This window comes from Martes martes, assembly GCF_963455335.1.
Source record: "Martes martes genome assembly, chromosome: 1".
Classification (NCBI taxonomy): Eukaryota; Metazoa; Chordata; class Mammalia; order Carnivora; family Mustelidae; genus Martes; species Martes martes.
In genome coordinates this window covers 193,969,249-193,994,698 of record NC_137888.1, presented here as the reverse complement: position 1 = coordinate 193,994,698, position 25,450 = coordinate 193,969,249, and the positions used below count along the sequence as shown (strand labels likewise).

Genomic DNA, 25,450 nt, shown 5'->3' with positions numbered 1-25,450 from the left:
TGTGCTGTGACCCTCAGGTTGTCCAGGGTTAGGTGCCCCATCTAGACTCCATCTCACAATGACCTATGGTTTCTCAGTCTCGTGTCTTCTGGTTGACCAAACAGAATCTGACGACTTTTCTTGTTTAAAATGAAATTTTTTTTGGAGGAGAGAAGAAACCCATAAAGACATGGTTAATGTGTTCAGTGGAATGTTTCATTGAGAAAAGTGCTTTGTCCATATTGGGCAGCACTTGGTTTTCCATGGAGCCAGAGCTGCTTGGTGAGTCCAGCATCTGTAGATGGTGAAGTCAGCCATGGTGGCCACACAGTCATCTCCTGGATGCTTCTGGATTTCTGTGGTTCCTCCTTCTGTACCCTCGTGATCACCCGGAAGCTTCTCTCTATCCCCCAGGGCTGTTCCCCACCCTGTCAAAGCTTGTTCTCTATTCTAATTCCTTCTTTGCTTTCCAGGTTGACATTTATTTATCTGATGAATCCATATGTTAGGATATCAGTGATGAATATTAAAATTTTTTGGTGTATCTGAGTGCCTAAACCCAGATGTTCCTCAAGCTGTTAGCTAGTTTGGATTCTCTGGGGAGATTTTTAGATTATGGATACTTGTACTCTATCCCATACCTACAGAATCAAAATGTCTAAGGATGTGGTGTAGTAATCCATGTTTTTAATCAATTCCTCTGGTGGGCACCAATTAGTAGATTAGCAGTCCATCATCCTTTCTCACCTGAATGGTGGAATTTTTACAGGAAAAAGGTCAGTCAGAGACGGTGCTATCCCAGGGACATCACAAAGGCTCTCTCACGTCCCATGAGCCACTGGCATTACTCTGTGTCTGTAAGACCCTTCAAATCAAGTCCGTCCTACTTTCCCTACTTTGTGTATTTAATTTCTTGGAACTGAACTAACCATACATACTTGGCAAAAAGAGAAGACAAATGACAGCTGTGTCCTCAGCTGTATCCAAAGAGTAGATACCCTTGAGGGAACCTGATATGTCATTCCAAGTTCCCTTAGTCATTCGTGGTCCCTGCATTTTCTCCACTAACACTGACATCTCACCTCATCAAGTGTACGTCTGCTTTTTAAAGATACATCCGTTTTGTACAACATGGTCCCTAAAGGGATGCCTAATCCTTTCTCTGGTGCCCAGCCATCACTGCTGAAGCTGGAGGAAAAGTTAGTCATGCCAGGCTTCCTAAGACAATGTGGGATTCTGCCATGGCACCTGCCTAAGAGATGTCCAGGAATAAATTTGGCTGATGGCGGCTCCCACAATAAGGACTGCCTTTAGAACCCAACCCTTGAATAAGATGGGAATTCACTGTTAGACAAAGTATTTTAGATGTGGGATTTCAGGTGATGATTTCCGGGGACTTAATTCTTGGATGGACATATGTCATGTGGAGGGAGGAAAATGCTGGATATGTGTGGACCCTGTGGATCATATGTCACAGTGCTAGGCTCATGACCAGTGCCTAATGCACAATCCTAAGGTGTGACTGGGTGACAGAGAGGCCCGGTGGGATGGGAGGCCACAGCACTAGTAAGCATAGGTAGGGCCATTGACATTCTGTGGTCATGTAGAATGTTTGCAGATGCCATGACATTGCATAGCATGTTGGAGGGTATTTTGAATTATTTAGGACCATCTGACATAAAAAGAAGAAAGTAAAGGGGGCTTTTTATAAGCAGCTCCATTAAGGCCAAATAAATTATCAGACAAGTCCTCCCATACTGAATTCTATGACTCCCTCCCACATGGTGATACTTGGTGGAGAGCAGTTGCCCAGTAATATTGGTATTTAAACATCCAGTCCTTACCTGTGGGAAGAGGCAGAGGACAAAGGCTTCAAGGTCACAATTCTTCAGATAAAAGACAAATTTAAACATATCTTGCCAAAAGTACAATATTGATTTTAGGCCTGGTGCTTTCTTGGATTAATTGGAACCAGAATCTTGGAGATTTCAACATTACATCAAGGAGCTTCATCTACTTACAAAGTATTATCAAGTCGAAGCAGATTTGCTTTTTGTAGCAAGAAAGTCTTCTATGATTGGAAATTCATAGCAGGATCCCATCCCTCCTGCTCCATTCTGGAGAGTTCTATGGCGTTCATATACATACACATACACATTCTTCTTGATGACTTCTCTGTGGAGATGCAGGTAGCGAGTCTGCATGGATCCCCGTGTGTTGATTCTGCGCATTAGGCATTTGGTAGAGGGTTATGTCATGCTGTAGTTGGCAATCTTCAAGATTATAGAAACAGGAAGTAGATTCAGAAGAAAGGAAAATGGTCTTAAGGCTGGAAGGTGATTCCCATAAGACCATGGTTCTCAAGCTTGAGCAAGCATCAGAATCATCTGGAGGACTTGTTCCAATACCATTTGCTTACCCCACACTAGGAGTTTCTGATCCAGTAGGCTGGGGCCTGAGAATGTGCATTCCTCACAAGTTCCCAGGTGATGTGGGTGCTGCACACTTGGGGAACGACTCCTGTAAATAAGAAGCAGCCCAAGGAACAGTGTTTGGTTCCTCTGTGGGCTCGGCTACTTTTGTTCTCTCTGTTTACTTTATAAGAACCTATTCCCTCAGTCGAATGCAGCACACAACTTTGTGTTTCCTGGCTCATACTTTGTTTTAAAAATTGCCAGTTACTGATCGTCATTTAAAAATCTGGAGAGAGTATATAAAATTTTTGTTTTAGTTTCTGTCATAAATGGGTATGCTTGGCACTTGGGAGCTAACATTCTTATATGGGGAAAAAAAAAAAAAAAAAGCCTGGAGCTGAGATATGGCTGCCCCCTGAGATGGCCGTTGTATGCTGCTTTTGACCGTGACCTCACCATTCTGTCTTCTCCCACTTCTCTCCTCCTCCCTCCCACTGCCCCTACCGCCCACCGCCGCATCAACCCCACCAGCCCAGTTCCCTAGTCTGGGTTTGAAGATCACAGCCCCCCGGCACCTCATACTCAGCCATGCCCAGAGCCCCGACCGAGCCCTGTGTTCATGTTCAGCACTAATTGCTTCTAGGCCTATCTTTCATCTTCACTGGTTTGGTGAGTTCTTGGGGACAGATTCTGTATCTCTGAACAGTACCTCTACCACACAGCATATCCCAGTGCTGCTGAGAAATGTAGCATAGAGACACCTGCCTCTAGGTGTTTACCCCCTGTATAATCTCCTCACCTTGAGTATGAGTGGACCTTGTGACTTGATTCTAACAGAATATAATAACATCAGGGGATTTTGTAGATATCATCAAGGTCTCAAGTTAGTTGGTTTGAGTTCATCAAAAAGGATATCCTGGGTGAGCCTTACTTAGGAGATCTTTAAAAAGGGGGCCTGCACACTTCCTGAAGGCAGAGAGGTTCTCCTTTCCAGTTCGATGAAGTAAGCAGCTTTTGAAGAAGCCCATTGGCAAGGACCTGGGGGCAAATTCTAGCACCCAAGAACACCCTCCAGCTAACAGCCAGCAAAAAGCTGAGCCCTCAGTCTTGCAGCCACAAGGAAAGGAATCCTGCCAAGAATTTGAATGGGCTTGGAGGCAGATTCTTCCCCAGCTGAGGCCCCAGATGAAAGCGCAGCCCAGTCCATACCTTGATGGCAGCTTCAGGAGATCCCAGACAGAAGACCAAGCTAAGCTGTGCCCAGACTCCTGACCCAGAGAAACTGGGGGGTTGGAAATGTGTGTTTATTTAAGCCACGACATTTGTGATAACTTGTGATGGAACAATAGAAAACTAATAGGAGAGACGAGGAGAAGGGGAGAAAGAGGAAATCATTCATCTTAACAATCCAATTAAACGTCCCCAAACCGAATCGCTTAAGAGAACACTTAATCGTTTCTTGCAAATCTGTGGGTTAACTGGGTGGCGATTGTGCTCCGTGTGGTGTCAGGTCAAGTCCCTGATGAAGCGGAATGAAGTTGGGAGCTTGGCTGGGCTGTCTGGGTTCTCCTCCCGAAGACCTGCCTATGTGATGTCTAACCCTCCAGAGCCACACGGGGAGGCCTCTCCCCTCAGTGCAGTAGCCTGGACTTGCCTGCAGTATGGCAGTCGGGTGCCAAAAGAGGAAAGCAGAAGGAAGTGGGGAGCAGACCAGAAGGCCACTTGTGGGTGTCATTTTTTAAAGCTGTCTATCACCTAACCGGGGCCTCGTTCAAGGCACCTGCTTAATAAAACATTTTAGAACGAGTTGGAAGAAGGAATCCATTATTGGTGATTTAACTGTGAGTCCGAAGACAGCATCATGATTGCCATGCGATGAGTCCCTTGCCAGCATTTTCTTTCCGAGGGCAGAAATGAGGAGCTATTTATTCATTTATTGGATGCCATTTACTTTTGCCTAATATCCATTGGTTAGCAGCTTAACAGCTGCTCTTACATACTTGGAATAAAATATGAACTTCTCTCCATGGAAGGGACTCATTCCAGGATCTGCTCAAGAAATAAAACTGCCTGCATTTAAGTTAGAAAAATGGTCATACCTGCCACCTATAGAGTTGCTCTTCCAAGTGAACTAAAAAAAAGAAGAAGAAGAAGGTCATGGAATGATTTATCATTACCTTCCCTGCTGCATAAGACAGAGGGGAGAGTGGATAGGTAAGAAAATGGTGGGAAAGTCATTTAAGGAATCTAGCCTTTTAGCAAGTTTGTCAACCCCTGATTTAAAGGAATCAATCAGTGGGTTGTTAAAAGTCATGGAGATGCCCTTGGAAATCCGTGCATTTGCTGAATTCAACAGAGGATGGTCTTGGTTGTTTTTCTGCCTCCTTTCCACTCCTCTTTTCCAGTTGAATGAACTATACTAGCCATATAACCAGGGGCTGAGGGGTGGGAGCCTTTATGGGAAATCCCTCTCTCTGTGCCTTGGGATCTCTCCCACGTTTGGAGCAGTGCTTTCTGCTCTCCTGGCCTGAGTCGTTTTCTGTTTTTTTCCCCCCTTTTCCATCAGCGCTGCCACCAGGGCCAGGATACAGGACTGATCCTGGAGCAGTTCAAGAAGGGGCTGTGCTGCGGGGACCCAGTCTGGGGCTGGACCCAGTGCCCAGCACGGAGAGTCTCCCTAACCATCAGGCTTGACTGCCCCTGGGATCCTATTTTGGTGGTGATGGGAGCACGTGGCAGTGTCACAGTTTTCATATCACCTGAGTAACAAAGGGAACACCCCAGAGAGAATCACATTCCCTCTTTGCTGAGACCCAGGAAGCCAGACACTCCTTGAATCCAAGGAGAGCAGGATCCCCAGGATGCCTGTCAGAATCCACCTGCCCAGGGGCTAATCACTCCCTCTGCTGTGTGTGATACCCCGGGGAGTGAGACGTGGCTGCAGCCGCTGCACAACGCACGGAGGAGTCTCCGCTTGCTTCTGCTGCGGGTAAAGTGGTGGAAGCTTGCCTGACCCCACTGTCACCCAGGAAACGAGTTCTTGTCCTTGGAACCTTCCCACCCCCCACCCCCAAGTGTGCGTGTGGGGGGTGGTCTGCGGAATGTCAAAGGTTTGGAACCCCTCGGGGCTGCAGGCGGAGAGTAACTGGATGGCAAATGGGTGGCTTTAGGTCGAGGCTGTCTGGGTGTAATTAAGTGGTTTTCCTCTTTTAGAAAGAAACTCAAAGGTGCTTGTTATTTTGGTTATGTGTGCTCTGTGTCCTATTATCTGTTACGTCCAGAATGAAAGTGAGGACAGGAGCCGTGGTGAGGTCCTTGGAGAGACAAGCAGGGCTCAGGGTTCCTGGAGGATCCTGGGTGAGCTGGTGGCGATGGCACAGAGGGGTGGGGCCAGACCAGCTCCTGGTTTGGGGTCCAGGGGAAGCCTTTGATCACTGAATGGTTTGGCGGTCTGGCTTTGGAGCACTTTTGGAAACGTTTCGCTTTTGGAAGTCACTGTCCTTTGACCTATGTTACAGATCTCCCAAGAAGGAGCCCTCTGAGGGTTTCTGCCCCCCACCCCCAGGCCTCCCTGGCTTGGCATAATTTGGGAGCTGAAGCCTCAAGCCAGCCATGTCTTTGTGGCCTCGAGGAGGTGCTGGAAGGCTGAGCTCTGTCTTAGTGCCCTTGGGGTGGTTTTGAAAAGCTCAAGTACCCCTCCTTCTGCCTCTTTCCATAGGACATGTGCCCCTCTGGGGAGCAGAGTTTCTGAGCTGACTCAGTGGTCATCCTAAGAACCCAGGCCTTAAATAGTCTCAAGCAATCCAGAAGGGAGTTTTTGTTCTTTCCTTTTTTCCTAATCTACATTTCCTACATTTCCTTTTCTGATTTTCCAAAGCTCCTTTTCTGCCTTCCCTTGAGCTGGTCAGGAGGAGAAGGGATTTACCCAAAACAGAGCAACTGGGGAAGGAGTTTAGGTCATACTGCTTGTAGGTGAGGGGTCTCTGCTCCCCCCACCCCACCTGTACTCTGGCTCTCTCCCTCATGCCACAGAACCAGATGAATGTGGGGGCTTGAGAGTGGCAGAGGACATTGGCAAGGGAAGGAGAGGGAAGTGGAGGGAAGGGAGTAGCCATATGGTTTGTGTGTGTTGGGGAAGGGGTTGATTCATTCATTCAGCAGATTTGTACTGAGAACCCACTGTGTCCCAGGCCACTGTACCAGAGCCCAGGAGCATGGGGCTGACATGACAGCTCCAAGCAGACCCCAGACAGCAGACAGCAGATCACAGATAACAAACAAGTGAAAAGACCACTTGGTTAGGATCCATGATCAATCTTCTGAAGGAGACAGACAACAGCCCGAGACGGAGAACGGGGTGGTCTGGTCAGGTCTCCCTGCAAAGAGCACGTGTGAGTCAGGGGAGCTGGGCAGGGGAGGGCCGAGGGAATGGTATTTCCGAAGGCCCCGTGGGGGAGCAGCTGGGTGTGTGTGAGGAGCTGGACGAAGGGCAGGTGGCTGGAGGCTGGTGGGCGCGGGAGGCAGCGCCGAGCAGGGGGGAGGCTGGCAGGACAGGCGGGTGTTAGCTCCTCCACACTGCGATGGGCCCAGCACAGAGCTCTGACTGTGACCCAAGGGCAGTGTGGAGCCGCGGGAGTTTCTTGAACAGGGGAGAGACGTGAGCGGACTGTTTTCTGCAGTGCTGACTGCTGCACGGGGAACCAGCCGACGAGGCACAGGCCTGGCTGGGTGTGACTCCTCATCATAGTTGATGTCAGTGGGGTCGGGCGGTAGGTAATAGGTAGGAAGTAGACTTTTCTTTTTCTTGTCCTTGTTCTTTTTTTTTTCTTTCCCTTTTTTTTTTTTTTTTAAGCTTCCTTTGAATGCTCAGAGATGCCCCCGTGTCCCTCGGCTGTTTGATTTCAGGGCTCAGTTGGGTGGTTACATTTCTCTGTCTTCCCTGCGACTTCCTCCCTCCCTCCATTTCTTGCCCTTCCCTGACAGCAGTCACATTTCGGTCCGAAAGTTTCGGGTCGGTTGGTGTCGTTGCTGTATTTTTTCAAGGGTGATAAATCCTACAGCTGTCTTAGGAAAATAGCAGGAACATTCATTTCTCGTGGTCAGTCAACGGTAGGACAGGAAAAGGCATTTTCAGTCACTGTGGGGAGAGCGCACGCAGGCCCTCCTTGCCGCCAAAGGGAGGGTTGAAATGGTTCACTGTCTCCCGGTTTATTTTTAATTACTTCTGCTGGTGTTAGACATCTTGAGACTCCAGCAAGAAGAACATGACGAGACAAGTCAGGAACGAGGCCCACTGATGCATGCCTGCTGCCACCCATTGAAAATCACTCCACGTCAGGGGCTCAGACTTATCCTGCGGCAGCGAGTGCTGCTTCTCTTTGCAGGCTCTGCCTTGGGGCCTTGGCCTCCACCTGGTTGCCACTGTCCTCAGGAGGCAGGTAGGGGACAGTGTGCATTTCTTCCTGTCCCCCTCTACCCCCGCCATCTCCATGCTAGGCCCAGAGTCAAATGCTTTCTCTGCGCCTTTCATTCTTAGCTCTGCGCTGTGGGTAGACACTCCGAGTGCCATCCTTACCGCACAGGGGAGGGAACTCAGGCTCAGGGAGATCGAGTTACTTGTCCAGAGCACACAGCTATGAAACTGGGGCTCCTTGATCCTGACTCACATCAGACTGTCTCTACACCTGTGCACCCAAACGACGGGGTTGGTGGTTGGGGGCACTTGCCAAAAAAATGTTTCCTAGGTCCTGTTCTCTGCAGGTGCAGCCCTGGGATTGACATTTTGGTCGGTGGCTCAGGGACCACATGTTGTGAGTTAGGAGGGTCTTTGTGCCCCCTCCATGGCCCAACGGGGTAAAGACCATCCACGCTGGAGCCTGCTGAGAAATGTCACATGGCACAGTTGTGTTCCCAATGGATCAGGCAGGGTCCGCTCAGGGGCAGAAACCCTAAAGTTATTTTAACCGAGAGAATTTAATGTTAAGAGTTGTTGACCAGAGAGGGCAAAAGGAGAGGTATAAGGTGTCATGGAAGTAACACCTTTACTACCCCATGGCTGGCGGGGGCAGGCAGGAGAGAGGAAGGGAGGAGGAGAGGTCATTAGTAAAACTTGAAGCTGGGAGGAGAGGGCTCGGGAGCTGGGACCCAGACCTCTGAGAAGGACACACTGGTTGGGAAGGCGGGCAGGCTTTTGAGGAGGGGTGCTGGGGTCTTTGGAGGGAATAGACCTGATTCTGTGAGTGTTGGAAAAACTATAAACTAACTTCATTCGCTGCTACGGGGATGAAGTGTCCCTGGCTGGGGCAAGGAGACTTGATGGAGCGATGGCACTGGGAACCAGAAGCCTGCAGGAGCCAAACAGGAGGGAGCAAGTGCCATGTCCTTCCTCCATCCTTGCACCCTCCCCGCCGCCACCACCCCCCCCCCCCCGTGACCCTTCTGACAGAACCTTGCCAGAAACAGCTGGCAAAGCAGAAGGGTGTTTTGCAGAGCCCAAGCCCCGGCCTCATAAAGCCAGGTGGATTTGGGGCTGGGACAACTCTAGCTTGTTAACCAGCACCCCCAGGAAGACCTGGAAGCTTCTTGAATGAGTTCAGCCTTGTTTGCAGGCTAAGGACACATCAAGGTCTTATTTCCTGGGTTTTATTCCTCTTGGTCTATTTTTTTTTAAAAGATTTTATTTATTTATTTGACAGAGATCACAACTAGACAGAGAGGCAGGCAGAGAGAGAGGGGGAGGCAGGCTCCCTGCTGAGCAGAGAGCCCAATGCGGGGCTCGATCCCAGGACCCTGAGATCATGACCTGAGCCGAAGGCAGAGGCTTTAACCCACTGAACCACCCAGGCGCCCTCCTCTTGATCTACTGAGTAGGACTCTTGGTAGGTGGGCAAGGGTAGGGAAACAGCATTGTCTAATGGAAAGAGGGTGGTGTCTGGATGCTGACAATTCTGTCCCCCACATGTGTCTATCGGGGTTAATTATACACACCTTGCAGCGTTGTTCAGAATGAAATGAGATGATGTGCTGGCAAGATCAGTGCTGGGCACAGAGGAGGCGGGGAACGTGATGCTATATTCTCATCATTGTCACCGTGACTGACAAGCACCAGTATTGTTAAAATCTTGTTATAGTTAGAATGCAGTGGTACTGGCTGAATTCAAGATGGGGTAGGAATAGTTTTTCAGATGTGGAAAATAGAAAGTACATTTTTATCCCTGAATATGGATTAATCTTATGCAGTGTCTTGGTTGACTTATAAGAAGATTAAAGTATTCAGAGTCATTTTAAAAGCATTTTTAAGCCTTTCCCTTTACCTGTCTCATGAATAAACATACACAGAGAAGTAAACTTCTGACACTCTGTAAAATACACTGAGATCTGTTTGGTCATTCACTATCATTGATTAATTAGTCTACATAACAGCTAATATTCCTCAATTCAGACAAGCAGCTTATCTGTATTAGTGAAACGTGAAAAGGAGATTTGCAAAGTAGTGTTGCTTTTATATGAGTTCTTTCTTTTCTCGAGTGGTGGTTAAGGCTCCAGGCTTCACTGTCTCAGTGGGGTGAATTTTGGGCAAGTGATTGACTCTTCCGTGCTTGGTATCCTCATCTAGGGAATAGGAGGGGGTGGCATGGTCTCTGGGCAGGGCTGTCGTGGGGTGGGGGGCAGGTGTCTCAGGTCCTGGGCGGTGGGGAGGGGGGCAGCAGGTTCTTGGCAAATGTCAGTGCTGGAGAAGAGACAGCCGTCTGCAGGATTCCGGGCTGGGCCCCACGGGCGCGTCCTCGGATGGCCGGCTCTGCCAGGAAGCAGAAGAGGATGCAGGCTTGGCACAGCGAGTTTGTGAATGCGGCAGGTTTGGGAATGCGTGTGGGTTTGCAAGTGCCTGGTTCTCGTAAGTGGCCTTGGATCATCTCCTTTTGTCATTGGCTCCCTTCGTAAAACTCCCCCATAGATGGTTTGGCAGGAAGCCTTACAAGCAGGTGCTTGTGGGGGACCTTGGCTTGCATGCTGGTCAGGCCAAGTCAACAGAGGAGCCCCCGGCAGAGGCTCCATGGCTCTGCTAACGGAAGCTGTCCGGAGGCCGTCTGGGAGAGCCCTGCTCACGCTCAGCCCATCTTGCAGGTTCGCCGCCTCGTCAGGTAAGCCCTTGCCCACTTTGCTGCACTTCTGTCCTCGGATGGGCTGGACGGGGTGCTTAGCAAGACTGAGAAGAGGGCAGAGCACACCCCTACTGTCTGGCAATGTGCCCCGGTGGGCGGGGGATCAGGAGCCTCCAGGCCTAGAAACCAACTGTGCTCCCCCAGCCTCGGTTGCTCTCACACCTGCATGTAAATTTCAATCAAAGCACATTTCATCCCGGGCTTTGGATGGATCAGTTTCCTCAGAGCGCCCTCCACAGCCTGTTCTCCACACGGCAGTCAGGCACGTTGTAAACCAGAGGCTGGTTGCGCCCATGAACTCCCCCCAAACGTGACTGGCTCCCTGCGCTGTGCTGAGTCTCCGCTGAAGTCCCAAGAGAGGTCCACAGGGCCTGGCCTGATGGGTGCCCATTCATCCCAGACTCCTCTCCACTGCTGTGGCCTCATGCCCTCCACACACCCCGTGGCTCTCAGCCATGCCTGGTGCACCATCACCTTAGGGCATGAGCACTGGCTGTTTTCTCTGACCAGGGCACTCTGCCCCCAGATTTCTAGGTGGCTCACCCCTCACTTTCTTCATGTCCTTGTCCAGACATCAGCTTTTCAGTGACCTACTCTGACTCTTTGATTGAAAGTTATCTCCGGTGCTGTGAAATGTGTAAACCTGACAATTCACAGACCTGTACCCCTGGGGATAAAAATACATTATATGTTTATTAAAATAAAAAATTAAAAAAAAAAAAAAAAGAAAGTTATCTCCGGCCCTGACCCCCAGCCATCTTAGGTACTGCTTCCTTCTTAATGGCAACATTTGGGGTCTGGTCTGTCACATACTAGGTAACCATCCCAAGCAATTGTGCCAAAAAACAAACAAACAAACAAACAAACCCCAAATTGTGGAATTTTTCTCATTTCCATTAGAAACATGATCGTACGTATGAAACAGAGTGGGTGCTGTGTCTGGTTTGGCCATCGGTGTGCCCCCAGCTACCGGAGCAGTGCCCAGCGCACCGTATGTGCTCAGGGAGCCTTCCCAGCAGGAATGAGCCTGTGCAAGCAAGGTACTTTGCTGAGCGCTTCCAAGAATCATCTCATTTGACCCCGGCAGCACCTTTATGTATGGATATTTATAGTACATCCCTTTTATAGGTGGGGAAACGGACTTGACAGCAGGTTAAGTAACTGGGGGGCAAAGTCCTAGCTTTAACCTGCTCACCAGCACCCGCTTCTGGTCTGAGGCCCTGGGGTGGAAGGAGCCTAAAAGTCTCCTGAGTACTTCCCAGCGGAGGGTCTCTGGGACCTGGTGAAAGGCCTCCTCCAGGTAATGCAGTTTCTAGCGCCTTGAACGTTTGGGCAGCATTTCTTCCCGAGCTGGTCGATGATGATGGTGTCATTATCTCTGCAATGGTCATCTTTCCAGTAGAGGCCAGATTGGCTCTTGTTTCATTCTCTCCTGAAGCTTAGTATTTGATGCCATGATGGATATGTACTAGGTGCTCATTAAACAGCTGGGGAGGGGAGGGAAGAACAACTAGATTTAGGTCAAGATGGGATTTCTGCATCCCCCTGTGAATCCTCACCTGCTTTGAGTTTCGAATGTCGTGCCCACAGAGGTCTGACTTGCCCTTTGAACTTGATCCCAACAGCCCAACAGAAAGGCTCCCCAGCTCCAACCTGACCCTGAGCCTTGCACCCCTTGGTATCTCTTGCTTGTTTTCACGTTGCAGGATCTTCCTCATAGACAAGCCCTTTGCTTTTTAGCTAACTTTACTGGTAGAGAAACCCCTGAAATCACCTTTATTCCTCATAAATGAAATTCCTTTTTCCAGTAGATTTCAGGAAATTCAATACTCTTTGTAGGCTGACCCTTGTATGCCCTCTTCGAACATCTGGGGATAAAACCTGAGGCTCCCAGTGCCAAACGGTTCTGGCTGTCGACCTGGTATCCGCCTGGCCAGCCTTATGTTAATCATTCCCATAAAAAAAATGAAGGGAGGAGATGGATAGAGCTTACTGAACATGTTCCATCCCTGCAGCCTGCACCGTGGGCCCTGCTCTCAGCTCCCAGCCTCCCAACAAGCCTCTTCCCTCCCTCTTCATATTGTAGCGAAGTTGACCTTGCTTCATTGTTCACTGGTCCATAATCTAATAATAGGTTCTGAGTGATACTCTTCACTCCCCAGGGACTCCTACCCACATGGGGGTGACAGTGGGGCCTCTCTGGGGTAGACTGGTATGGACTGCGTGCTCACTGCCCAGTGGGAAGGCTGCTGCCTCACGGGCCTTATTATAAAGCAAGAAGCCCAGCCAAGGAAGGTGAGGTGTACAGGGAGGTTTAGCTAACCAGCCCTGCAGGCTCCTGGGGCCACCTCAGGCCCTGCAACAGATTTCCACGGTGCCCTCTGATGTGGAGAGGGTGAATCTAGCTGGGGCCAAGAGTCTGGTGCCTTTTGGATGAGGAGCCTGATTTTTTGGCACTCCCCGATCCTTGGGTCCATGAATCTGATCCCTCAAACTCATAGAAACATTAAGACTTTTAGTATTTGGATCCTTTTCATTTTGCTTTCACCTGATTTGTTTCTGTGCCTCCATGGGACAGAAAAATGATGGTTTTAGAATTTCAAAGAGGAGTGTTCGGACTCCAAACAAAAGGATCTCAGTGTAAGCCAAAGAAAGATACTTACTGAAATGTATTTTCTTCGCACAGAATAATTATCTGAACCCCGCTAAAAACCCGGATTCTTTCTCATCCTCTGGACTTAGGAAATGATCCATTATGAGCTTGTCTCATTAAAAACAATCGGGACCTGCTTTAAAAGACAATGTCCAGTGGAGAGTTGTCTTGAGTTAGGGATGGACAGCTGGTCCCCCGCCATCAGGGGAAAGGTGTGAAATACTGAGAGCTTCTAATTTGTAAAATGGCCTTGCCAGTAGTAGCTCCTTTCCAGTTTTCTTGCAAACACGATGAGAAAAATCACCTGGCAGTAGCTTCTGGTTCGCAGACCCAGTGAGGGACATGGGACAGAATTCTTGAAGAAGGGGAACAAAGTGAATGAGACAGGATCCTTGAAGAAACCTAGATGGAACCTGAGATCTTGAGAATGCAAAAACACTTAAGAGGAGTCCTGTAGTCCTTTCTGGGAGGATTGCTCTCTGCCCTTGCTGTGGCCCCTGTTTTCACTGACTGAATTCTAGACTTTGAGACTGGGAATGACCACTGTCTGCTCTGTTACCTATGCAACCTTGCCTAGTTTATCGCAGGTATGGGGCTCTGCGGGCCTTGACGTCTATGAGCTTGAGAGGGTGTTGGCTTGCATTTAGGGACAGTGCGGGACCCCCTGTCATCCTTTGCCCCATCTCAGTCCAAGGAGCAAGTATGGGTTAATGTGTCCATGCCTCATGTGAAGCCCGGGCTTCTCTCTGAGCTATCGGTGTGATGACTTGGTCTTTAGGACACACAGACTTTGATCAACCTGTGGCAGAAGGTTTGTGTGAAACCCTTCCTGGTTTTCTTTCTTTCTTTCCTACTTCTTCTTCTTCTTCTTCTTTTTTTTAACAGACAGGGGATCTGGAATTGATCCCAGATAATACATCTGCCTCTTCATTTCACTTCAGAGGGGCAGGATAACAGGAAAGGCAATGAAGACAACTGAATGCATTTATGATTTATGCCCCTGTGATAAATCAATGGGTGATTTCTCCCCAAAATGTGGTCACTGCCCGGCTAACTCATACCAGCTGCCACATCTGTGAGATGCAAAAGGGGTTGGGGGCCGAGCCCACCCCGTGCCATGTGCACACCAGGCCTGCAACCCGCACCCTACTGGTGGGATTGGGACATGGGAGCGGGGCCGACTCTACGCAGTGAGGAAGATGGCTGTCTCGCCCGCCACCTCTTGCTCTCCCTTCGGTCCCTGCCCGTGCCGTTCCATGCTGGCTGGCCTTGTTTCATCTCCAGCATTCCTTTCTGTGCTTGCCTTCATGTGTGGAGAGTTAGATTTTTCCATTCCCTAAAGGTGATTCGATCAGGCCAGTTCTCACCAGAGTCCCTCAAAGCAAGCAGGGAGAGTGGAAAATCACATTAACTCTTTCATTAACTCCAGCTGTTTTGCGCTGAGTGGGAGACGGCAGAGAGCTTTCGTCTGGAGGGTCAGCCCCAGGCCTGGGGAGGGGCTCCCTGGAGCGCTGGCTTGGGAAGGGGTGCAGAGGCCTGGCTGGCTGGGAGGCGGCAGGCCATGGCCAGAGGGCAGTGTCTGCCCACGAGGAGACTGGTGGAAGCCCTGGGGCCATGCATCTGCCCTTCCTCAACTCCATGGTCTCTTTGCCTCCTGAAGGCCCAGCCTTGCCTTTCTGAACCTGGGAAGCTAAATCTAATGTTCCAAAATATTCTGTCACTAGAAATTTTCAAAAATCTCTTGAACAATTTTTTTGGCTGCTTGGCAGTCACATAGCAGCTGGATTACTTACTTCTCCACCATTTTTTTTTTTTTTTAAGCATCATCTGAAGCTAATTTATCCAGAAGTAACTTGGGCTTTGGGGGGGAAAAGTCACATTCGTTTTATAAGTTACCTGCAAATGAAACTGCCTGGTTTTGCCTCTCATTTTCCTCTTGTTGAAAAATGTCTTTGTTACTCCATTTTTGCCTTTTATTACACGAACTTGAGAAACTCTCAGGAATGCAGTTTAAAGAGTTCTGCAACATTATTGTCCTCAACTTGCTTTCTGGGGGAAAAAAAAAAGTGCCAAAGCCATTTCCTGGGCCTAGACTAGGAGGTGAGATCCTCTGGAGATGAAAAGGCAGAGCAGGATGGTCCAGAGGCCAGTGAGATGGCTGATGGCCCTTGTCACGGCCGATGGCTAAAGATGGAGAGATGCCGGCTTTGGGCAGGGACATGGGACTCCAGCTGGAACCTTGGCCTCTGGGCCAGATCTCCCTGCTCCGTACAGACTAAGTATAGAAAGGAGAAACGAGCCAGCTAGTAAAGGTTGTTCATTTGATGTCTCTGCTGATACTTCACATTACCATTGTCCCAGCCAGAAATAATATACCTGCAGCTGTGTTTCTGTAGGACAACGGGGACGTCTAATAATATATCGGGCTGATCTAAGCTGCCTTTTCTCCAGCGATGACCCAAGGGGAAGATAGATACTCTACCTTTATGTTATCCAGTGGTACTAATCAGAAACCATTGCCGTGGAAATGACTTGTCCTGTTCGGTTCCCTTCTAATAGGAAATCATAAATTAAAACAGAGTTTGATAGATTCTGCTTAATGCCAAAATGAAATCCTCACATATTTTGTTGGATATTACATAATGAGTTGACTTCTCAAAGGAGTTCTAATTATGCCTATGGAATCAGCTCCAGATAATGAAATGCATTCATCTCTCTGGCAAGCTGTCTGTTGCTTAGCACTGAGCTCCGAGTCAGTCCTCTGGGGTTTGCCTTCTCGCTCCAAGAGCAAAGCTTTATTTACAGCCACAGAACTTGGAAATGAAATATAAAATTATTTGGTTATGTACTTCTTTCTTTATTCCTTCTTAGGAAATCAGTTTTCCTTAGCATAAATGGCCTTGTGTAAAATAGCGGTACTAATCCCCAAACATAAAGATCCCCCCCCCCGCACCCCCAAATGCATCACTAAGATTCGTAATACCAGAAAAACTATCAGAGATAGAAAAGAATAATGACAGGGCCAAAGGGAATGCCTGCTTTGACTCTGAATTGTATTATCTGTAACATTAGTACTTGAGAAAAGAGTTAAATACATGGGTGGGTGGGTGGGTGGGTGGAGAAGCAAGTGGATGGTGAAATGGGAGGGCAGATGTCTATTTGAACAGATGGATGAATATTTAATCAGGAAGGGATGTAGATGGGACAGAGCTAGTGCACAAAAATCCATCTTTGCATATGTTATTCCAAACTTGATTGTTAGAGAAAATTATGAAGAGCAAGAGGGCATTTTTTTTTCCTAACAATTTCTTATCGGTAAAAGGAGAGCTCAAAATTCTTTTAACTGCGCAGCAGACAGCTCTGGAAGGTAACAGCAAAGATGTAGGGAAAGTTGGCTTGGGAGGGAAGTAGAAGAAATGTCTCTGAAACAAACCAGGTGAGAGAGAGTATTACATTCCAAGAGCAGAAAATATCAGATACAAATTTATTCTCTATAAATAAGTCATTCATAGCCAAAATTAGAACAAAGCTCTGCTTAAATTTCACTGGAAAGTAGACTGTTCCAAATCACATTAGGGAACGAAACCCAAGCCAAGAAGGAGCCATTCAGAGTGACATTTATGGAGTGTTTCTGCCTCAATTTTTACATTTAATAATGAGGATGCCCTGTCCCATGCTATTGTTGACCCAGCCCTAGAGAAAGTGCAGGGATGCCCACTGGTTTTCCTCCCCCAATTTAAGCAGTCATTAATCTCTTCTGATGGGCATAAGCACCAAAGGCATTTTTGCTATTTGCTGTGAAGTCACCTCCTTTCCAAATATGCCTTAAAAACAAAACAAAACAAAACAAAAAAACATGTAGCAAGAAAGCACCAGAAAGGTGTTAGACCAGAATTTCCTAAGACAAAAGATGGCTTGGTTTATGACACGTGATTCAGGGTGACTGGGGAATTACCTAGCAGTGTGAGGACAACCTAAGCTTATGTTCCCCACCCCACCCCACCCCCCCGGCACACTGGGAAATACTTTGTGCCATCAAATGCCTCCCATCCAGCCTAGCACCTGGGGCAGAGAGAGGAATCCTTACCAGACCCTGTCCGCGTCCTTGGTGGCTGAATGCCCATGGAGCACTTGTGGTCTGTTCTTCTGCTCTAGGGTTGGATTCTCTTCCCATCCAATGCACCATTCATGAACTCTCCGCTGCCCAAAGCATTTGTTCTTTCATGTTTTCAGCAGAAGCAACTCACCTTGGCTTAAAGATCAAGTCCCATTGTGTTACTCACTCATCTGTGTTCCGACAGGCACAACACTGTAGCTCCATGAACATTGTTTTAAAAACCCTGCATGGGGGCGGGTGGTGCCTGGGTGGCCCAGTGGGTTAAGCCTCTGCCTTCGGCTCAGGTCATGATCCCAGGGTCCTGGGATCGAGCCCCGCATCGGGCTCTCTGCTCAGCAGGGAGCCTGCTTCCCCCCACCCCCCGCCCTTGCCTCTCTGCCTACTTGTGATCTCTCTCTCTCAAATAAATAAATAAAAATCTTTAAAAAAAAAACAAAAAACACACAAAAACCCTGCATGGACTCCCTTCATGAGATAGTCACACGAAAGGACCTTTCCTTGAACTATTCTTTCAGATATAACATTGGGATCCTAGAACCTCAGGAACCCTAGAACCTCACTTGATGTAATGAAAGATAGGAATTGGTCCTGAAGACTAAAACAGGACATTTACAGTTTTGTTTTGTGCTAATTGGACATATAATCAGTAACCATGATTGAGCATCATCACTAAGGCAGAGGCTGAAAGAAGCAGTAATAGGTCGGGTGGCATTTGTCCTGGATGCGTGTGTGTGCATTGATTACATGAACAGGTTTCCATTTAATCTCAGTTCCTTCAGAGACAGCAGCCACTCTCTCAACCGAGCCAAGATGTTGAACCCTGATAATTGATGCACTGCCCGTTACCAACAGACCACTCACTTTGTGCTGAGTTCTAGGGAGAGATACAGTCTTAGGTTTTTGAACAATTGTGCTAAATATTTGGACCCTGTATTAAGAGTCAAAATGGGCATTTTTAATTTTGACTTTTGTAACCAACTTGAGATGGCAAAGAAAAAATGCAGATTTGGTATGAAGAAAGCATTTCTTATTCAAACACTCAAAGTGCTGCTGATTTCCTTACTATTACACAGTATTTAAGCACAACTTTATTTTAAGAACAAATATCATCAGTAGCCCTCAAAAAAAGCAAATCCTCTGAGTGTGGCAGGGGATGCTTTATATATTAGTAATAAATTAGGTCCTATTAAAAAAAAAAAAGTGGGCCAATCCAACATATATGCCTTGAGTTCCTACTCTTTTTCCAAGTTGAGTCATTACTATGTGGCTGAGAGGCAGAAGACCCTAGCCTTTGTTCTCCCTTCTCATAGTAATATTTAATCAAGTGTGAACAGCCTGGCAGAGTCCAGGAAGCCAGGATTTGGACTGAAATCAAGAATCAGACGCTTGAGCGCCTGGGTGGTTCAGTCAGTTAAGCATCTGTCTTCAGCTCAGGTCATGATCCCGGGGTCCTAGGATCGAGACCCTAGGCGGGCTCCCTGCTCAGCAGGGAGTCTGCTTGTCCTTCTGCCCCTCCCCACTTGCTTGTGCTCTCTCATTCTTCCTCTCTCAAATAATTAAATAAAATCTTCAAACAAACGAACAAACAAAATATAACCGAGTTGGATGCTTAACCAGCTGAGCCACCCAGGCTCCCCTGCTGGTCTTTTAAAATTAGAAACAGAATCACTCGTTCCTTCTGGGGTTGTAAAAGCAAATATCATCACTGAGCCCACCCGGATTGCTCTAGGGGTAAATCAGTTTGTCATTCCTGTCACCTGAGGCAGGCGACAGGACCCTGGAAGAGAGCCCATATGAATGAGAGAGAACCAGTCTACTGTGGGCTCACCGCCCGCAAGACTGGCCTGTAGGGCCCTGCAGAGGGCAGGCATCTGCTCAGCTTCGGGCTTGACCCCAAACCTGGGCTTCTTCTGCACCAAGGCACCACACCCTCCCTCACAGGGCATTTGCATATGGGGCTCCATCCTTTGCCATGCTGCCCTTCCTGTTTCTGACTCAATAGCCCGCACACTTCCGGTCGTCACGCGCACCTCTGGTCGTCACGCGCACTTCCGGTCGTCACGCGCACCTCCGGTCGTCACGCCTTCACATGGGATACGGCATTCCTTTCCCTCTGAGCACCAGTGTCTGCCTCTTCTGCCCTCGTCAGGGGTGTTGTCTTACTGTTTCCCTTCCTCATTAAGCTATACTCTCTGCACGGTAGAGTCAGGGCCGTCTTCCTGGGCGTGCTACAGCATCGTCGCTCAGAACTCCTTGTTTAGAAGGGCCCTGGGCTCGTCCTGATGCTCTGCTCTTGCTGTCCTGAACTCCTTCACACGTTTCGAACCAGGGACCTGCAGTTTCATTTTGCACCAGGCCCCACGAATCCCATTGTCGGTCCTGGGTGGGGCCACGTCTGTTTCTCTCGGATCTCTGGCCCATGGTGTACATTCAAGAAGTATTTTGTAAATGAATGGTTCATTGACAAAAGATGATCTCTTCTCGTGAGTGCATGAAGTAGACAATGCCTGATACCTAATTTCAAGTCAGGATGTTATATACTTTCCTGGCAGCTCACTACCTACTCTTATTCTTTAAATAAAGTCTGGCGCATGCAACCAAAATTGAATTAAAGAGACATGCATATTATGATCTAAGAACAAAAATGGGTTGCCAACCATAGGAAGTATTAAAACTGGGCTGGTGTGTTGTTCATTTTTGTTCTAAATTTAGAACGGAAAGGGTGCTGTTTAGAGAGCAAAAATGCTAATTGTCTTCCGAAGGGTGCTGTGGTAAGCTGGGGCCAACACCACATTGGAGACCGTATCCTTCACATGATAGAGGAAGGTGAGACAGTAGCTAGGGCTCCTCAGAAGCAGATACAAGCACTTTCTCAGGTGCTCATGGAGGGCCAAGAAAACACTGAAATAACAAAATGTCCAGTTTAATCTTCCCATCACCCAGCTGGGAAACTGCGCTCTTGCACGGTAAGCTTGGCCAAAAGTCGGCTGAGGAGTCGGGGAAAAAACGCAAGCCTTCCCCGTGTTATGCAGCGTGCCCACACATTCTCTGTCAATTGTCTGGGCCGGACGCATTTCCCTGTTTCCCACTTGCCCACCCCAAAGGTGACTGCCGCAGACTGTGGAGTTGGCAGGATTTTCCAGGCTGTGCCGGCACACGCTGTTAATAAATTAGGTGCACAGAAGTGTGATGGCAAGGCGTTTCCTCCCGGAGTTCATAGGCCTTCCAGAACATTTATGTCTCATTACAGCCCGTACAGCAGTTTATGCCCTAATAAATCAGAGACGCTTTCCAGAGATGGGCTGGACCATAATGAATCTTTCTGCTGGCATTTTCCCTTTACAGGCGCAAATAATGGAGCAAAACCGCCCCATCTGGCCACTCTGTAAGAGAGAACTCACAGTGGGAGCAGTTTTCTCAAGCATGACAAAGGTCATTGCAGGTAGCAGGAGCAGGGGCGGGCGGCAGCCTAGGCTGGGACTGACAGGGTGGAATGAAGCCGTTTACAAGTCTTTATCACTGCGATTATAGGCATTAGCTGGACTGTCAGAGCCCTGTTCTCCCTTCCTGTGACGGGCCTCGGGTCTTCCCTGATTTTTCACATTTAATTTCCAGACCTGTTTGCTGTCTTACAAGCAGTGCAAGACAACACACACCCTCAGCATGACATGTGGGCCAACTCACTTTGATTTACGTTCCATTATCTTAATAAGGTGTGCTCTCAGCTAACTGAGAATGGTTGCCAAGCTGAGGGGTGGCGGTGGGCGTCATCTTTCTCTCTGCCTTCCCTCACCAGTGCAAAGAGATGTGTGTGGAGAACCAAGTAACTGTGGAAATTATTACTAATTACAGGATGATGGACAGAAATACATGATTCTGGCTGAGAGATCAACTTATCTCTGGTGGAGGCTTACGAGATGTACAATAAATAAATAGATAAATGCATAAATAAAGAACTAAATCTATGTATGTATATATGTATGAATCATACTAACAACAGTGCCTAGAAATAAGTGAGAAACTTGTTTTTGATGCTTAGGCATTTTCACATAGGAACCCGTCACCCATTTGGGAAGTAAACAGAAATCAATCATTTCCTTCGAACCTAGTAGCTGAGGTCTCATTCATGGAAGGAAAAAGTTACATCTAGTTAGGTCAAGGTGACCATTTTGTTTTTCCTGCATTTTCATCCTAAGTGCTCTGTGCTCCTGCCCTTCGCCGGGCTGTGGAGGAGCTCTGAAGGTGCCTGGGCTGCTTGTCTGTGTTTGTAGAGAGGCTTCTGGGAGCCGTCAGACAGCGGGCTGTATCCAACAACACCTATTCTATTCCTAAAGGCTCGCCTGGTGCCTCTGGGAAGGCAGAGGAGAAGCAAGTGAGGGAGTGCACGATTTATCAAAAGTGACAAGGAGGGACGCCTGGGTGGCTCAGTTGGTTAAGCGGCTGCCTTCGGCTCAGGTCATGATCCCAGCGTCCTGGGATCAAGTCCCACATCGGGCTCCTTGCTCTGCAGGGAGCCTGCTTCTCCCTCTGCCACTCTGTCTGCCTGTGCTCGCACTCTCTCTCTCTCTCTCTCTCTCTCTGACAAATAAATAAATAAAATCTTTAAAAAAAAAAAAAAAAGTGACAAGGAGAACAGAGCTCCTCCATCAGCCTCAGCTACCCTCATATTTACATAACACCTTCCTTCCAGTGTTTTCCCCAGCAGATGGCCAGGTAAGGTTCACAGACTGCACGGAAATACAGCTGCCCCAGAGCATGCACAGGGGATATTTCGAGCTCTCCCTCAGCAGAATTATGCAATGGTCCACGGAGGGAAGGAGGAGACAAAGTCACTCCCTAGTTGAAGAAGCCCTGGAAATAGATAGTCAAAGCCAAGTGCTGCTTTGCAAATTAGGAGGTGGCCAAGGCCTGGTCCCCCAGGACTCAGGGAAAAAGCCAAATCCTGGGGGAGTAAGCAACTGACTGTCAATGGGTCTGCGCATCTGCTCTGCTGTAATGGGAAAGTTAGTAGAACTTGATGGGGTCACAGAGGGACATTAATGTATTGACTGAGATGATCACGCTCTGCCGAGGGGAAAAGCGGTCGACCCTCCAAAGGGATTTTCCAGGTAGAATGAAAGCGCCCTCATCGTCCTGCTTCATCAAGATCCCAGCACCAAGTGAAGGACTTTGGGACTTCACTCTAGGACTGAGCATGTGTCAGGAGACCTCATCTGCAGGATGTTGAACGCACACAGCTGCCTTTATTTAAGGTTTCCATTTGAAACTGGCTGAGCTCTAGCAGGTGATCAGCACCTTTGCTGTTGGAGCAAATGGTACTGGTGTTGGTTGGGGTTTCCTAATGGAGTTCTTGGTAAGAGAGTCAAGAGAGAAGTAGAGAGAGAGAGAGAGAGAGAGAGAGAGAGAGAACGTGCCAGAGTGGGCTGGGCATGCTGGCATGTCCCAAGGGATGAAGCCAAGATGAGAAAACAGCCAAAGAGTCTTGAGTCAGCACCCTACCCCCAGTACCATGTTCTAACCCCACTAAGGCCTTTTCCTTCCCCTGAGATCTGGGCAGACCCCAGAACTTGTTCATAGATCGCATTTCTCTTCTCTAAAATCTGCTGATAGAGACTGTGGCCTCATTTTAGGTGGTTGTTTCCAGAATAAAAATTACAGAGAAAAAGTGTTTGTTGGGAATAGTCTGCTGTCCCAGACCCAAACATCTCGGTTGTTTAAGTCAGTATCACACTTTTGACTTAGACAGGACTGAGGCAGTACCCTGGGGGTGTAGCTAAGATGCCAGATAAGCCCCTTCCAAACTGGGTGACCTTGTGCAAGATGTGTAAAGCGTCCTTGCCTCAGCTCAGACGCGTGAATAGAGATTGTCGTGTGAACTCTTTCAAGGTTGTTGTAGGGATTGAAGCAGACAACTGTGTAAAGCCATAGCATGGTGCTAGCACAAAGTCAGTACTCAAGAGGTGACAGTTGTGGTGACGATGATGGGGCAGCAACAAGGATGGCGATGTTGTGACCTTGGACACCCACAGCCTGAAGACCTGGCAGCTAGTTTACAGATGAACAATGGATTTCATTCCACATGCCAGTGTCTACTGGTAGGATGACTGTGTTGAGCAAGATGCTGAGCCTGCTTCTGGGCTCAGTGAGAAATCAATTAGAGATATTTGCCTTTAGAGGTAGAACCAAGGTGGTGACACACTCCGTGAATTTGCTCTCTCTTTAATGTTTCATTATAGCCCTCAATAGCTGTGTGATCCAGGGCACATCTACTTCTCTTGGAATCATTTTTTTAACCTGTACACAGAATGGGGAGGCTGGGCCAGATCGGTTTTCCTGGAAGTGTTCAGCTGGATGTTAGATGATGATGGGAGCAGGTGTAGAAAATCTTCTTTGGGTAGGTTTTGGAAATGCTGTAGATAATTTAACAAGTCAAGGTAGGTCTCCTTATTGCAGGACTTCTCAGAACCTTTAATGTGCCAAAAATTCCAAGAGGGGGCATGCTTCCCAAACTTACCTGATCATGAACACATTTGTTTTCATAACAGTAGCAAGTGGTGAGGCTTGTGTTGTACACACAAGCGAAATGAGATAATCCCTGAGGTCCATTCTTGCTCTGCAAAGTCTGGAAAGCAGTTAAGTCTCAAAATCTCAGATAATTTAATGACTGCCTCTCCCCACCATGAGCTTTTTATATCTTATAAAAAATGCAACTCTTTCTTAAAAGCCACATTTAAATGATGATTCTCCATTGGCTTGGAACACCTTTGAAAAATACCAAAGGTGATACTTAGGAAAACACTAACCCTTAACATTTACAAACACTTCGTTCTGAATCTCCACTTTAGGTACAGGTCATTCTGAAGGGTTTGGTTCACTTTTTGGCTTCTTTCTCAGTATTTGACTTTCCTCTTTGGGCTGGTCTATACTGAGGACCTGTGGGGTGAGACATGGCACCCTCTCCTCTCCATCTTAGACCCCTGTCACCTCGTCATCCTGTCTGCACTATCTAAGAGGCAAAGGAAAGCCCCAGTCTGTCTTTTACACTTGCTTTGGTCAGTGTGTTTTCCACTGCAGGGGAGGAATAACAAGGATGTGCCCTGATGGCACCAGAAATTTAAGGGTTTGTGTTGATTTCTCATTTGTCATCAATAAATAACGTTCTCTTTTGTATTATCTCCAAAGGTGGTTGAAATTATTTTCTTGGTGTCAATAATGCTGTACTGTAATTTTGCGTAATCAGTCTCTTTTAGCAAGCAAAACCCGAGAACGTTAGAATGTAGATATGGTCCCCAGTGTTCTTTTGTTCTGCTGGCCAACACAGAGCATTATTTTCCTGAAGAGTTCCTGCAGAGCATTCATTCATGAGTGAGAGAGGTGGGGCGGGGTGGGTGGGGTGGGGAGTGTTGGAGGTCAAGAGTGAAAAGGGGGAGGAGGATGGAGAGTGGGACAAGGAAGAGGTGCAGTAGTTGTTTCAGGAGACTTGGGCAGAGAATAGACTAGTGGTAAACTAGAAGGAGACCCTGAAATGGGAGGACCGACTTGAGATTTTTAATTATCAATTTATTTATTTATGTTTAAAGACTTTATTTCTTCATTTTAGATTGAGAGAGAGAGAGAGAGCATGTGTGCCCAGGCATGAGTAGGGGGAGAGGCAGAAGGGGAAGGAGAGGAACAAGCAGACTCTTCGCTGAGCATGGAGCCCTACACGGGACTCTATCTCAGAACCCTGAGATCATGACCTGAGCTAAAACCAAGAGTTGGGCGTTTAACCGACTGAGCCACCCAGGTGCCCCTTTAATTATCAATTTAAAGTGGGACTGGTCAACACTTTGGTGTGTTTTTCTCCAGCTATATTTAGCTGCTTTGGTACAGGCCAGGAGGTGGAAAGTTGGATCTAATCAGGGAGGGGGGACAAGCTGGATGGAAGGAGAGTTTAATGGAATTGAGATTTCACTCAATGGGAATAAAATGAGCCTTAGAATCTAAAGTGGGTCAGGAAGGAAACGACACTAAGAGGCAGGTGATGGAGAATGGGTCTACTACGCTGAGGTCCCAGTGGAGGGAAGTGAGCTGGTGGCCTGATAACTGAGTAGAGGAAAATTGAGATTTTGGAGGTAACACAGAA

The 25,450-nt window shown here is 47.9% G+C and overlaps 1 protein-coding gene across 1 annotated transcript in view; it reads left to right on the top strand.

Annotated features, from left to right (window-relative positions):
* Positions 1-25,450, top strand: part of CACNA2D3 (calcium voltage-gated channel auxiliary subunit alpha2delta 3) — an 866,841-nt gene that overhangs the window by 472,923 nt on the left and 368,468 nt on the right. The window lies entirely within an intron of this gene.